General features: G+C 40.3%; 1 protein-coding gene across 17 annotated transcripts in view; it reads left to right on the forward strand.

The window, feature by feature from the left end:
* Positions 1-12,686, forward strand: part of MRTFB (myocardin related transcription factor B) — a 146,898-nt gene that overhangs the window by 37,258 nt on the left and 96,954 nt on the right. The window lies entirely within an intron of this gene.

The raw sequence follows: 12,686 nt of genomic DNA on the forward strand, positions 1-12,686 counted from the left end.
GGCTAGAATGCATTGAAACACGTTAACATGTGTTTTGGCATTATTTTAAGATGAAATTAACATTATGGAGTATAGATACGAGCCTGGCATAGAACAGAAAAGAAAAGTTGAGAAAAATATGAAAAAGCAAAAAAAAAAAAAAAAAGGTCAGGCAAGTTTTTCAGCCTCGGATTTATTTCAAAATCATCATGTGGTGATGAGGGAGATAGTGAAAGTCAGTTGTCAGATGCTCAAGCATTATTAGAAGAAAAAGCTAATGAGGATTCTGCTGAAGTAGATAAGGATAGATTGGTCTCATATCTCATTATTTAATACTTGATTGTGAATTAATTTACCTGTACACTTAGCACACCAGGAGAAATTTGCGTATTTTTACTTTTTATTTTATTTCTGTGAGTAAAACCAAAAATGAAACACTTGTTCTTCAAACATCATTATTTGTATACAGTACTAGTGTACAGTACTTGTAGAACATTTAGGACTACCATGAATTTTATGGACCTCCTTTATAGGTCCTGTAGTAAGTAAAACAAGTTAACAACTATTTACATCATTGGAAATAGCATAAACATTAGCCTGAACTGATATAAAATATATGTCTCAAAATAATGTTAAATATATGCAATGCAAAATTATGCATTTTTCAAGGTTTTTTTTAAGGCACAACAGCTTAATGGCTCAGGCCAGGATTCAGTTATATAGTATATCACCCACCCATTAAGAGCCCTGTCCACAGTAGCCAGTGAGTTGCTGCAAACCCACCTGAACAAAAAGGCCTTTGTTTGCCAGGGAAGGACAGCCAAGGGTGACCAGCCTAGCCTCCCTTGAAAGGGAGCTCCACAGTCTGGAAGCAGCCACAGAGAAGGCCATCTGTGGCATCCTTACCATTGTGTCTCTGAGAAAAGGGCCTCCCAGGCAGATCTCAAAGACCAGGCAGGCTTGTATGGGAGAACATGGTCTTTGAGATCACCTAGATGCAAGCCATTATTTCAGTTGTTAGATGATATATTAAATAAAAATTAATATGTATTATGTATTATTCTATGCTTCACAGATGCACTTTCAGTCAGTACCTGTACAAGTGAAATTAATATCCGGGACTTGTTGTAGAAGAATATACTGATGATCAGTCATAAATAGTATGTTTTCATTAAAATGTATCAACACTACTAATTAAGTAGTTTAGTAATGCACTAGAAACGTTACATTTATTTTTATTTGGGTCTGTGAACACTGTTATTTTTAATGTTTTTCATTTATTTTTAATATTTATAGGCCTAAGTAAAACCTAAGTCCCTTAAAAACTTGTTTAAAGAAAGTAGTAGCATTTGGTTTGTAGGAAGATTTAGGGAGGGGGCTCCAGTCATACATTGTGCCCCAGGTCTAGAGCTAGCTCGCAGCGGTCCTGACGAAAGGAAAATGGCATGAGGAAAACAAGCAAACACAGGCACCAGATGTTAAACTTACGTTTGTATACTGAGCAGTCTGAATGGAAATAGTTCAGAGAGAGAGGAATAGCCAAATGAAGCTGGTCTCTCAGCTGAGCCAAAAGAGTGGGCCCTACTTCCCATCTCTCCCCTGCTGCAGCCACAATTTGCAGTGCAGTCCAAAAATCATAAGTCCCCTTTCAAAGCCATCTATGTCACTTCTCCTTTTTGGGCCCTCTTTTGGTGGAACATTTGTTCCTGAGATTCTCCCTTGGGTGAGATTGAGAGGAGGCTGGCACATTCCCTCTCCCATTCGCCTCACCATTTGTAGTATGTAGTAAGTGAACTGGTATCAGAACTGAGACATAAGCAGCTGTCAAGTGGGAGCCAGAGCCAGAAGGCAAGAACTGGAGAAGAAGCTGAGAGCCAGAACTGGGCAGTGAACAGGAAGCTTTTATAGCTGTCCATTGTAAGGAGAGCCAATGACTAGCATGGGTGGGCAGAAGGATTCCAATACTCAGGAACCATTTATTGTAGGAATGGGAAACTTGCAGCCTTCCAGATATTGTTGAACTACAACTCCCATCATCCATGATCATTGGCCATGTTGGCTGGAGCTGATGGGAGTTGGAGTCCCACAACATTTTGAGGGCCTCAATTTCTTCATGGCTACCGTATTGCCTTCCTTATTTATTTATTTATTGCTTGCTTGCTTGCACTTGTATACCGCCCCATAGTCGAAGCTCTCTGGGCGGTTTACAGCAATCAAAAGCATTAAAACAAATACACAATTTAAAAACATTTTAAAAACAATTTAAAACACAATTTTAAAATTCAAAACAATTTAAAAACACATGCTAAAATGCCTGGGAGAAGAGGAAAGGTACTTCAAGCTGTGGCCTACTTGGCTCACTTCACCGGACAGCTGTGCATAGACCTGTGGGTTTCTAGACTTAGCAGTTACAGATCCTGATAGTGGGGTAATCCCAGTATTTGAACATGAGTTTGCTGTAATTGAAGCATCATCTGAACAGTACACTGGGTCAGATGAACTTGTTGTTCAGTAGGATCCAGGACTGTCTCCTATAGCTTCAATGGATTTTAAGAATCCCTTTTCACAACGTAGTCTTTCCAGTCCTATCAGCTATAATGACATGCACAGAAGCAACTGAGGTAGACGTCCAGTGGGGCATCCTATTTTATCCAGTCAAATGGAGTTCCTGAAGCCTCCTGAAAGTCTTGGCTTCATCGATTTCACTCATTTCTAGTAAATATTCCAGAGCTTGGAAAAGTTACTTTTTTGAACTACAACTCCCATCAGCCCCAGCCAGCATGGCCACTGAATGGGCTGATGGGAGCTGTAGTTCAAAAAATAACTTTTCCAAGCTTTGAAATATTCATCATATTTTAAGAAATTAAATTCTAGACTAGTGTTAAAGTTTGGTTTTAAATAGAGAAGAAATTTAATTTTGACTTTAAGCTTCAGACATTCCGTAATCAACAGAATTTAAAATGAAAATATTCTATTGTGATACTTAAACAAATTATTTTAGTCTTAAATCCTAGGAGAATGGTATAGTTTTCAATCCATATTTTATCACTCTGAAGTTTTTCTCAGTGTCTGATTTTTGAAAGTAGAGAGAAAAAACTAATGTGATGTGTGGAATCATTTTGACCTATTGTGAGAATGTGTATGTTATCTAAAAGATGACATCTCTAATGCTATAAGGAATGAGCAGGGACACTTTGTATATACTGATTTCCCGTTCAGTCTGTCATTGTTACTAGTACTGCCAGTTCCCACAATCCTAGCATTCCCTGGGCATCAGTCAGTGTCTACAAGGAACAATTTTCATGTGAAAAGACCCACAGGCCAAGACTCAGTGGTCTCTAGAGAGTTGGCCTCTGAAGTTAAGACTCTTCTGATATTTTCACAAGCTGCTTGTAGGGATTTCTGCAGAGTCATTCCATTTGGTAAACTTTTGAAGAAAATCCCTGTCAGTTTTAGTAAGATTTATTAGAGACGTTGCCTCTTTTCTCAACAGCAGAGTGATGTAATTAAAATGGGAGATGTGGCTGGTGACAAAGTATGATGAAAAATCTTGTTTACTGACACTGAATTTTGAGAAGTAACACCAAGAGTCCATATCTTAATGTGAATTTGTTTCCAGACATTCCTTGTGGATAACAAAATATTTTGCTCAAATTAATGTAATGTTTACTTTTCAAAACTAAATTTAAACAATTATCTTTTAGGAAAAGTGTTGCTAAGTGCAATGCTTCTTTCTGTCTGATCGTTGGTAGTTTTCTACAGTTTCATTGCAATTACCCTTAGCATACTGCTGCTATTCTAAAAACGACAAATACTTGGGAAACTATAGTAGCGGAAGAGTTTTCACATAATACCTCACTGAGAAGTCACCATTCTTCTTGGGGCCAAGAGTATTTTTTGAATTTTTAGTGTGTGCCATGGATATCACCCTCTCCCACCTTTTCTCCCTCCACCGCCCAACATAAACAGAGGAAGTGCACACACTTTTCCATTGCTTTTAGGGAAAAGTCGGATTCAATCAGATTCAAACAAATCTTGAATTTGCATGATTTTGCACAGGGTCCCCCCCCCCCAGACCACAATCACATTAAAGCTTACAGTGGCAGGCTACACAGAAAAAATTGCAGATCCAGCCTCTGCCATTGAAACATTGATTCAAATCATGGACTTCATGGCTCTTCATCATTTTTATATAGGATGACAACCAGTAGAGGTGTGAGTTAAGCTTTGACAAATAATTTCAGGGCATCATTTGTAAAAATAGATGAAGGCAAGAATCCATGCCTCGGATCCATATTTTTGCAATGTGGCAGTGTTAGAAATGGCCAGATCCATGGTTTTTATGGTTCAGTCGGTGGAGACAGATGTGCTCTCTAATTTTTCTCTCTCTCTTTCCCTCTGTGACACTGGTCTCTCTTTCCTTACTCTTGTGGCCCCTATCTTCTCCCCCTTGGCCATTCCAGTTTCTTCCCCACCACGCATCATGGATCTCTTCCTTTTCCCTCCTACCTTGTCAGATGCTTCACTTTCTGTTCAGTGGCTTTTGTTCTGATCTGAGACTTGAAAACCACATAAAGCAAGAGATTACAGCAAAAGTTTGTTGAAAACTGGAACAAAAAACACGCAACCAATTTCTCCCCCCCCCCCCGAAAGAGTGTGGGTCTTCCCACTTCCTCTTCGACGTTTGTGATTTTCAAGGCTCAGGTGCTAATCTGAACCTTATTGGTGATATAAAAGCTATATATAATTAATTAATTATTTAACAAAATTTATATATCGCTTGAATGCAAAGACCTCTAAGAGTTTTACAAAAAATATTAGAATTGTCAATAAAACAGTTAAAAACAAGTAATTAGAAACATATTTAAAACAAAATAGCTATTTTTTAAAGTGAAATGTATTCCTATAGATTGCCATAAGCATTCCTGATGTTGAGAGCCCAACAGCATGCTACATTGATCACATTTAATGCATCTGTGCTGTGATTTAATTTAAGGAAGCCATGGGTAGGGCCCAGTCAGGATTGGAACAACAGAGCATAGGGAAGGAGGTTTAACTGTTCTCCCTCTCCACTGTGCCCCCCTTGAAAACCAAATCCCCCTTCCTTCCAAGGCAGATGGCAGCTTTGAGGGTGTGTTTTTTGAAAGAGACCTGCAGTGCTGGAGCCACCAATAACAGCTATTTTAAAAAAAGAAAGCTGATGTTAAAAATGTGATCATGCCTTTAATGTAATGTGTACTTTAGTTTAGCTTTGAAAGAGAAGGCCATTTAATGTATGTATTGCTATACAGTAGGGCCCCACTCATACGGTGGGTTTCGTTCTGGACCCCCACTGTAAAGTGAAAACCGCTGTAAAGCGGAACTCATTGAATATAATGGAGTGTGATGCCTAAAAACCGCCATAAAAGCGGAACAAGCACCGTATGAGTGGGGCTTTAGTCTAATTGCGTCTAATTGAGACCGCTGTATTAGCGAATCACTGTATAGCGGATCGCCGTAAAGCAGGGCCCTAGTGTATATAAGCAAGAGGTTTACTGTAACAGCCAAGGTGTGCACATGTGAGCATTCTCACACTCATGAGTAATACTAGCGGAGAAATCCATCTTGTCAGAGGCCAGTGGGAGTACAGCCAACAGACGTGGAACTGGCAGAAGAGGCCACCACATCCAGCTGCCATTCGGAATCCTCTGGGAAGGAACAACACTGGCTGCACCAGTAGGGTGCAGCAGAAGGAAACAAAATAGATGTTTCCTCCCGCCACCCCTTTTCTCGGTGTACTGGCTGCTGAAATGGAGGGCCATGGGAGGGAGCCAAATGGAACCTGAATGTAGTGTAAGCTCCCCCTTGATCCTCCAACACACTCCTGGAATGATCCTTTTTGGGGCCTTGTGCCAGCTTCTGCTGGCTTCCCTATGCTGGGCTGGGCTTCTCCAGTGGATCCATGGCTAAACTACGTTGGGCCAGCTGCCCCATAGCTGCACTGCGACTGCACTGTGGCTGCACTGGGAGGGGGGCTTCTGCCAGCTCAGCCAGGGATCTGCAGTATCCATCTCCCCTCAGCCCAGCATATATATGTCTTGGATTGCATCCTAAGTCTCTAAAAAGAAAAAAAAGCTCCGCCAAAATGAATGGAATTGAGTTCTACATAATGCATGCACTCTAGAGGTGGGCAGAAGATTTGAAATAGATAAACAAGTCTTTCTGACTCCCAATTGTTTAACAATAGCAAGAACAAAAATGACTCCCCACCACTACCACCACCAAATACATTGCTGAAATGAATAAATGGTGGTGGTGTGGTAACCAAAGGTAAATTTTTGTGTGGAAAAATAGAGCTCTCTGATGTTGAATTCTTGTTCTTTGGAGACATATGGATTAAGGTTGGGACTAAGCCCTGTTGAACATAATTTACTTCAAGCTGACGTATATGGAGGTTTGCTGTTTAGTCTTTTATACTACAAAATACGGATGTATGTCTGCAGTTTGTATGTGTGCAAGAGGGGTTTGGCTACTTTGGTTTCGGCCATACTCACCTTTTGTAGGGTTGGCAAAACAGTAGGTACAGCCCTCGGGATGCAAAAGGTTAGCTGTCCCTATTCTATCATATTCTCAAGAAAAAATGAAATGGTCAGTCTTGCAGGATTTGCTTGGAAACTGCTTTTATCTGAGTTTCCAAGAAAAGGAAAGAAGAGTTGGACTCTTGTTTTATAGCTACCATTTCCTTAATCTGTGTTTTTTGTTTTCTTTCAGTTTGAAAAACAACAAAAAGTTTTGTTCAGCTTGACATTATGAGGAGAAGTAGGATGGATCCCATAAGATAAGATCTAAGCAGTATTAATGGGCTTGTTTGCTCATTTACGTCATGTTTAATGAGGCAGTAAAATTGTCCACATATGTTCGTGATTTCATTTCTCATATCATTGATACTTGAAATTGAGGCTAGCCATACTCCCAAAGTTCTAGGCAGACAGGAATAGTTGAGATAACAGTGGATGCATCATTTCCTATACAGTATTTCTTGAGAGTTTTAAGAGGCTGTTTCATGTATATCTAGCCCTGATGTTTCTTGAGGCTAGAGTCTGACCGTGTGAAGGTAAATTATTTATAGACCTGTGGGAAATGTGATGTTAAAGAGAATAGCAAAACTAGTTTTCATGTGGCTTATTTTGTCTGCAGCGCAGCAGGAGCGAGAGAGGAGTGCTGCAGGAGTCTTTGAGCAGCATGCATTAGCATGATGCTTGTTGACATTAAACCATAGTTTGTTTTCAACTATGGCTTAATGTGAAGTGTGAACCAGGCCATTGTGATTGCGTATCACCACCATTGCAGTCCAAATGGGACTGTATAATGCTAGGATAATATAGTCTCTTTAACATAAAATAAACTTCTAGCATGCCTTACATGTTTAAGCTTGCTTGTTTAAACATCCATATTTATTTGGTACATTTGCATTTAGAAATAATGCTTGTAATTCTTCCAGGAGAAAAGCCGTAATTAAATCTAGGAACAATGGTAACAATTTCAATGAGGTCTTCATAATCTAGGGCCTTATCTGGCAGCTGCCAAAATCAGCTGAAAGACTTCTTATTGGCTTGTATGAGAATATGGAAATTTTAATTATCAGGTGACTGTTAAATGTGTGTTTTGATTACAGCTTTCTTCATTCGGTACAATGCTTTAAAGCAAACTTCAAAGGGTCAGTTGTATTGACTCATCTGAAAGGACCCTTGTTAGAACAGACATATTTTTCAAAATTCCTATGTCACCTTCCTGTTTGCTTTTTGAACAGGCCTTCGGGACCTCCGGGGTGGGCTAATCTTTATCAATATTACTGAATGCCCGTTGTTTATACACTGTTTTGTGATGCTGTATTGTATTTGCTCTGTATTTTAAATTGTAATTTTACTGGAATTTAATTGTGTACGTCGCCTAGAATGACTTCGGCCAGATAGGCGACACAAAAATTAAATTATTATTATTATTATTATTATTACCATGTTTGCTGTACCATGTTAGTGACCTATTGTATAATGCTGGTCTATATAAAAATTTTATCCACTTCTTTTTAAATTATTTTACAATTGCAATGAATTTCTTCTTGAAAATGCAGGAGACATTTCTCCAGCAATTAAATCCACATGTTTGCTTGTCTTGCTAAATACTTCAAAGCTATCATAAGTAGAACTTTGAAACAGTGTTACAGCAATGACTGCTTTCTTTACAAAACAAAATGCTACAACTTTTGAACTATGGATACTTCTGGTTTCTAGTGATCAGACTGATATAAGAACAGGATATCCTCATACATTTTTAATATTTATAAGTAGGGGTAGGTAAGAATTCAGCTGAATTTGGATTTAGCACTGAAGTTTTCAGTGGTCTGCCTATTCTCCATCTTTGAGGAGCTATCCTGTTTGCTCTAAACTGCAGTGCTTTTCCCCCGACACTGGATTTCTTCCCTCAAATATTCCCTCAGATATATTATTCTTTTATTGATTTTACTCGGAGTACAGCTCTCTCTCTCTCTCTCTCTCTCCCCCCCCCGTCCCACACACACACTCGAATAATCTAAGTTCCAAGTGGGAGGGAGCAAGCCAAGCCTATAATAGAGATTAAAAGGCAAACCTAGCCCTAGAGAGTCTCTCCCACGTTAAGGACTAGGCTTACAGGGGGGAGGGTGCTGAAAGCTGTTTTCTCCCTTAGTTGCCAAAAGGAAAACAGCTGGTCTCTGCTTGCTAACGTGAAAACCGGTCAGCTTCAAACATAGCAGAGGCAGCAATGGCAAAGCTGCTTTCTTTTCCTTTCAAAAGATCAATATTAATATTTTTGGGAGAAAAAAATCAGACTGACAAAAGTAGCAAATAGTGGACAAAGAACGAACTTGAATTGATACTGCCTATTGGTCAACAGAATGCTTTCAAAGCGGCACTGGCTCCTATCCATAGCTATGAGTACTTTTCCTCTGGCGGTTGAGTCAAGTGCCTTTTTAGGGCACATCCACATATTTAACAGAAGTGCCTAACTGTTCCCTTTAGTTGTTCTCATGCTACCCAAGTGATGTAAGGATGCTTTTAGGCCACATATATTGTCCACATGAAACCTCTAATGTTTTCATTTGGTGGCTAGAAGGAGAATATAACCAGTCCAGGTGATAGGAAGAAGGTAAATCGATAAGCTGGTTGGTTTGAGCAAGATCTGCAAAACATCTTAATAAAAACTTTAAATTGATCAGCTTGTCAGATTCACTCTTACTACCTTGGCTGGCCCTGCCTGCTTCCTCTCAGTCCTGCTGAGAGAAAGGTTTTGCTCCCCAGGAAGTGTAGCTCACGGAATCATCAACAGCCACCCTCCCCGATATCCTGTTGACATGCAATCCCCTTCCAAAACAAATTAAACAGTTCTTAAACAAACCACTATAATGGTGGCAACAATAGCATTTTGTACCTGTTAACTTCAGTTGGAGAGCCAGTGTGGTATAGTGGTTAAGGTGTTGGACTACGACCTGGGAGACCAGGGTTTGAATCCCCACACAGCCATGAAGCTCACTGGGTGACCTTGGGCAAGTCACTCAGCCTCAGAGGAAGGCAATGGTAAACTCCCTCTGAATACTGCTTACCATGAAAACCCTATTCATAGGGTGGCCCATAAGTCGGAATTGAATTAAGGCAGTCCATTTCATTTCCCCCCCAAGTTAAGTTGGAAGATTCTTATATTGACATCTTCAAATTCAAGCATGGGTCAAAAGTTGAGAAGTATATTTCTCAACAGTCCTGAATAATTTTATCTGTGAGAACTGAGTTCTGTAGTTTTCCAGTCTCTTGACCTGTAGTTTCACCATCTCTAGATGAGATAATAGCCTTCCTTGATGCAACAGAGTAATCTCTCTTAAATTCTTTAACTTTTAAATAACTTTAAAGAAAACTTTGAACATAACAATCAAGAGATCTTATGTAAATGATGCAACCACATTCTGCACAGATGACTTCTGGCGATTGTGTCATTGCAGCAGCATAATAAGCAGACATACCAGTGGCAATTCATGCAGAGTGGAATGTAACCCTAACACATCAACTAGCGGAGTTGGAGAATAGTGGGTTTTTGAAGCATCTTGCATACTTTTCAGCCACCACAGAACACACAATTCCAATATACATCACGTATTAGAATTAGATTATAGTTGTTCTGCTAAAGAAACCTTCTGTGGACTCTTAGGACTGCAATAACTAGGTAAAGTGTGCTATTCCAGGCTGTCTTGGATATCAATAATTTAGATTCATTTCTATCCAGTTACAGGCTGGGGTTCAACACTGAAACAGCCTTGATGAGTAATCTTTGCTGGAAGAAGGACTTGCGGGATTGTGACCTGTTAATTTTCATGGACTTTTCAGTGTTGTTTGATACCATGGGCCATGGTATTCTTCTGAAGCAGCTGTTAGGATTGGGAATTGGGGAAGATGAAATCCAGTGATTCTGTGCCTGGTCCTATCTCAATGGCCTTTTTCAGAAGGTGGTGCTGGGAGACTATTCTTTTGCCCCATGGCAGTTATGCTATGGTGTGGCACAAGGCTTTGCTTTGTCTTCCAGTCTGCTTAACATCTGAATGAAACCATTGTAAGAGGAAAATATCCCACCAAGTCTTAAAACAATTGCATTAGCTGCTGGTCTATTTCCAGACACAACTCAAGATACTCATTCTTATCTTTTAAATGCCTAGATGGTTTGGGACCTTGGGTACTAGAAGTACTGGCTGCTTAATTCTGTCAGTTTTAAGATTGGAAGCCCTTGTCTGAGTTCCCCTGCTTTCTGATGTGAGGTAGGTGGTGACTTGTGCCAGACCTTTCTCTATTGTACTGTGCCACCCCAGTTTTGGGTGCATTTTGAAAGGAACTCACTAGGTGCTGACTTACAGGTGTCTTTTTGGTGCCACGTAATGATCCTTTTTATGTGCCTGGTCCTTCTACTGTTGATTGTTTTATATTTGTATCTGAAGATTTATTTTGGGTTATCTGATTTGTTATCGTCGTATTAATGTTTTTATATTTTAATTACACATTTAGTGTAATAAAAATCTGTTCAATCCACAAATGATGGCACTGAACCTCTTTGTGTATTGTAATTCCGCAGTATCCCCTTTCAGGCTCTCTTTGAAGTTCCTTTGCTGGCCACCTTAAGGTTACTTACAGAGTATCTTGGGAGCCTGAAATGTTACCCAGCAAACTTTTCTATATTGCCATTTCTGATGTTGGATTGTTGTCCATTCTTTTACACAGGGTCTAGCATTTTCCTGGTCTCTCTTTCCATATCCCGTTTGTGTATGCTGTTCTTGCTGGTGATTAGTTGTTTTAGGTTTGGGGGGGGTGTCCATCTGTGAGCCAGTACAGGTCTGCCATCCAAAACCTGTGACAAGGCCAATCCAAAACAACTACTCAGCAGCATCAACAACAGGATACTACTTCATGCATCTAATGGAGTGGACTGTAGTCCATACATATGTCCAAATCAATGTATTAGTCTTTAAGGTGACATAAAGACTGCAAAAGCCTAACACAGCTACAGGAAATGATATTGTACTCAAAGGCTTTGGTGTGTAATACAGATGTCTTACTATATTATATTTTTGTGTCACACTACCTGTGAATGCTTCTGTGCGGGCATGTGCCTGCGCTGCAACGTTCACATGTAGGGTGACATAGGTGAGGAGGGCAACAAGAGGAAAACCTTGGTTGCGATGGTGGTGGCAGCAAAAATGAGAAGGGGGGGCTAGCAGGCGAGACCTAGCTGGCCAAAGCTTAGCAGGCGAGTGAGTGAGCAGCAGCAGCAAGGCCATAAGGTAAGGGGAGGGGGGAGGTTTGGAAACCATTGCGGAGGGAGTAAGGGAGGCTTGGAGACCATTGCAGAGAGGGTGGGGGGAGGTTTGGAGACCCTTGGAGGGGGAGAGTTTCTGCAACCAGTGTGCGTGGGGGGGCCCTCTGGCAACCCGTGTGGGGTGGGGTCGGTGAGGGGGTGGGGGGACAGAGCCTCTGGCAATGGCAGTGAGAGAAGTGGTATTGGGTGGCATGGCATGGGATGGAGAGATTGCTAGGGGTCGCCTTGGGTGCTCTAGGGTGAGGTCTAGGCGGGGGCAGCAGCCCCTAGTTTGTTAATACTTATATTGAAGGGCTTATATCAATGTTAGCATCTAATATTGTAATTTAAGTTTGGCAAACAAGTTGATCCCTGTAGAAAAATTCTATGTGGAAAAATGCAATATGCAATTTAGTAGTATATCACAGAGAAAATGTATAAGCTGATTAGCTTAAGCCACCTTTTTCAATTTGAGATGAAATTCAGCACAAGGTTTTTTTAAAAAAAAGTGTTTGATTTAAACTGCTTCCTTGTTTCTAGCAGTTTATAACTGAAACATAAAAACGTTTTGGGCTTGCACTGGCAGATCTCTTTCGGGATGGGTTGTTATTATATGCCTTCAAGTCGATTGCAACTTATGGCGACCCTATGAATCAGTGACCTCCAATAGCATCTGTCATTGCATTTTGGATACTCTGTTCATAGGGTTTACATGGTAAGAGGTATTCAATTTTTTTTTCATATGGCTTCACACTTCTCTCACCTCTGATTATAAAAATGAATCAAATTTGCCTAAGAGCTGATGTTGGGGAAGATGAGCGTTGATGATGCAGAAGACTAGAAAGCTCTTAAGGACACCTTCT

The sequence above is a fragment of the Rhineura floridana genome, chromosome 17, assembly GCF_030035675.1.
Source record: "Rhineura floridana isolate rRhiFlo1 chromosome 17, rRhiFlo1.hap2, whole genome shotgun sequence".
In the NCBI taxonomy this organism is placed as follows: domain Eukaryota; kingdom Metazoa; phylum Chordata; class Lepidosauria; order Squamata; family Rhineuridae; genus Rhineura; species Rhineura floridana.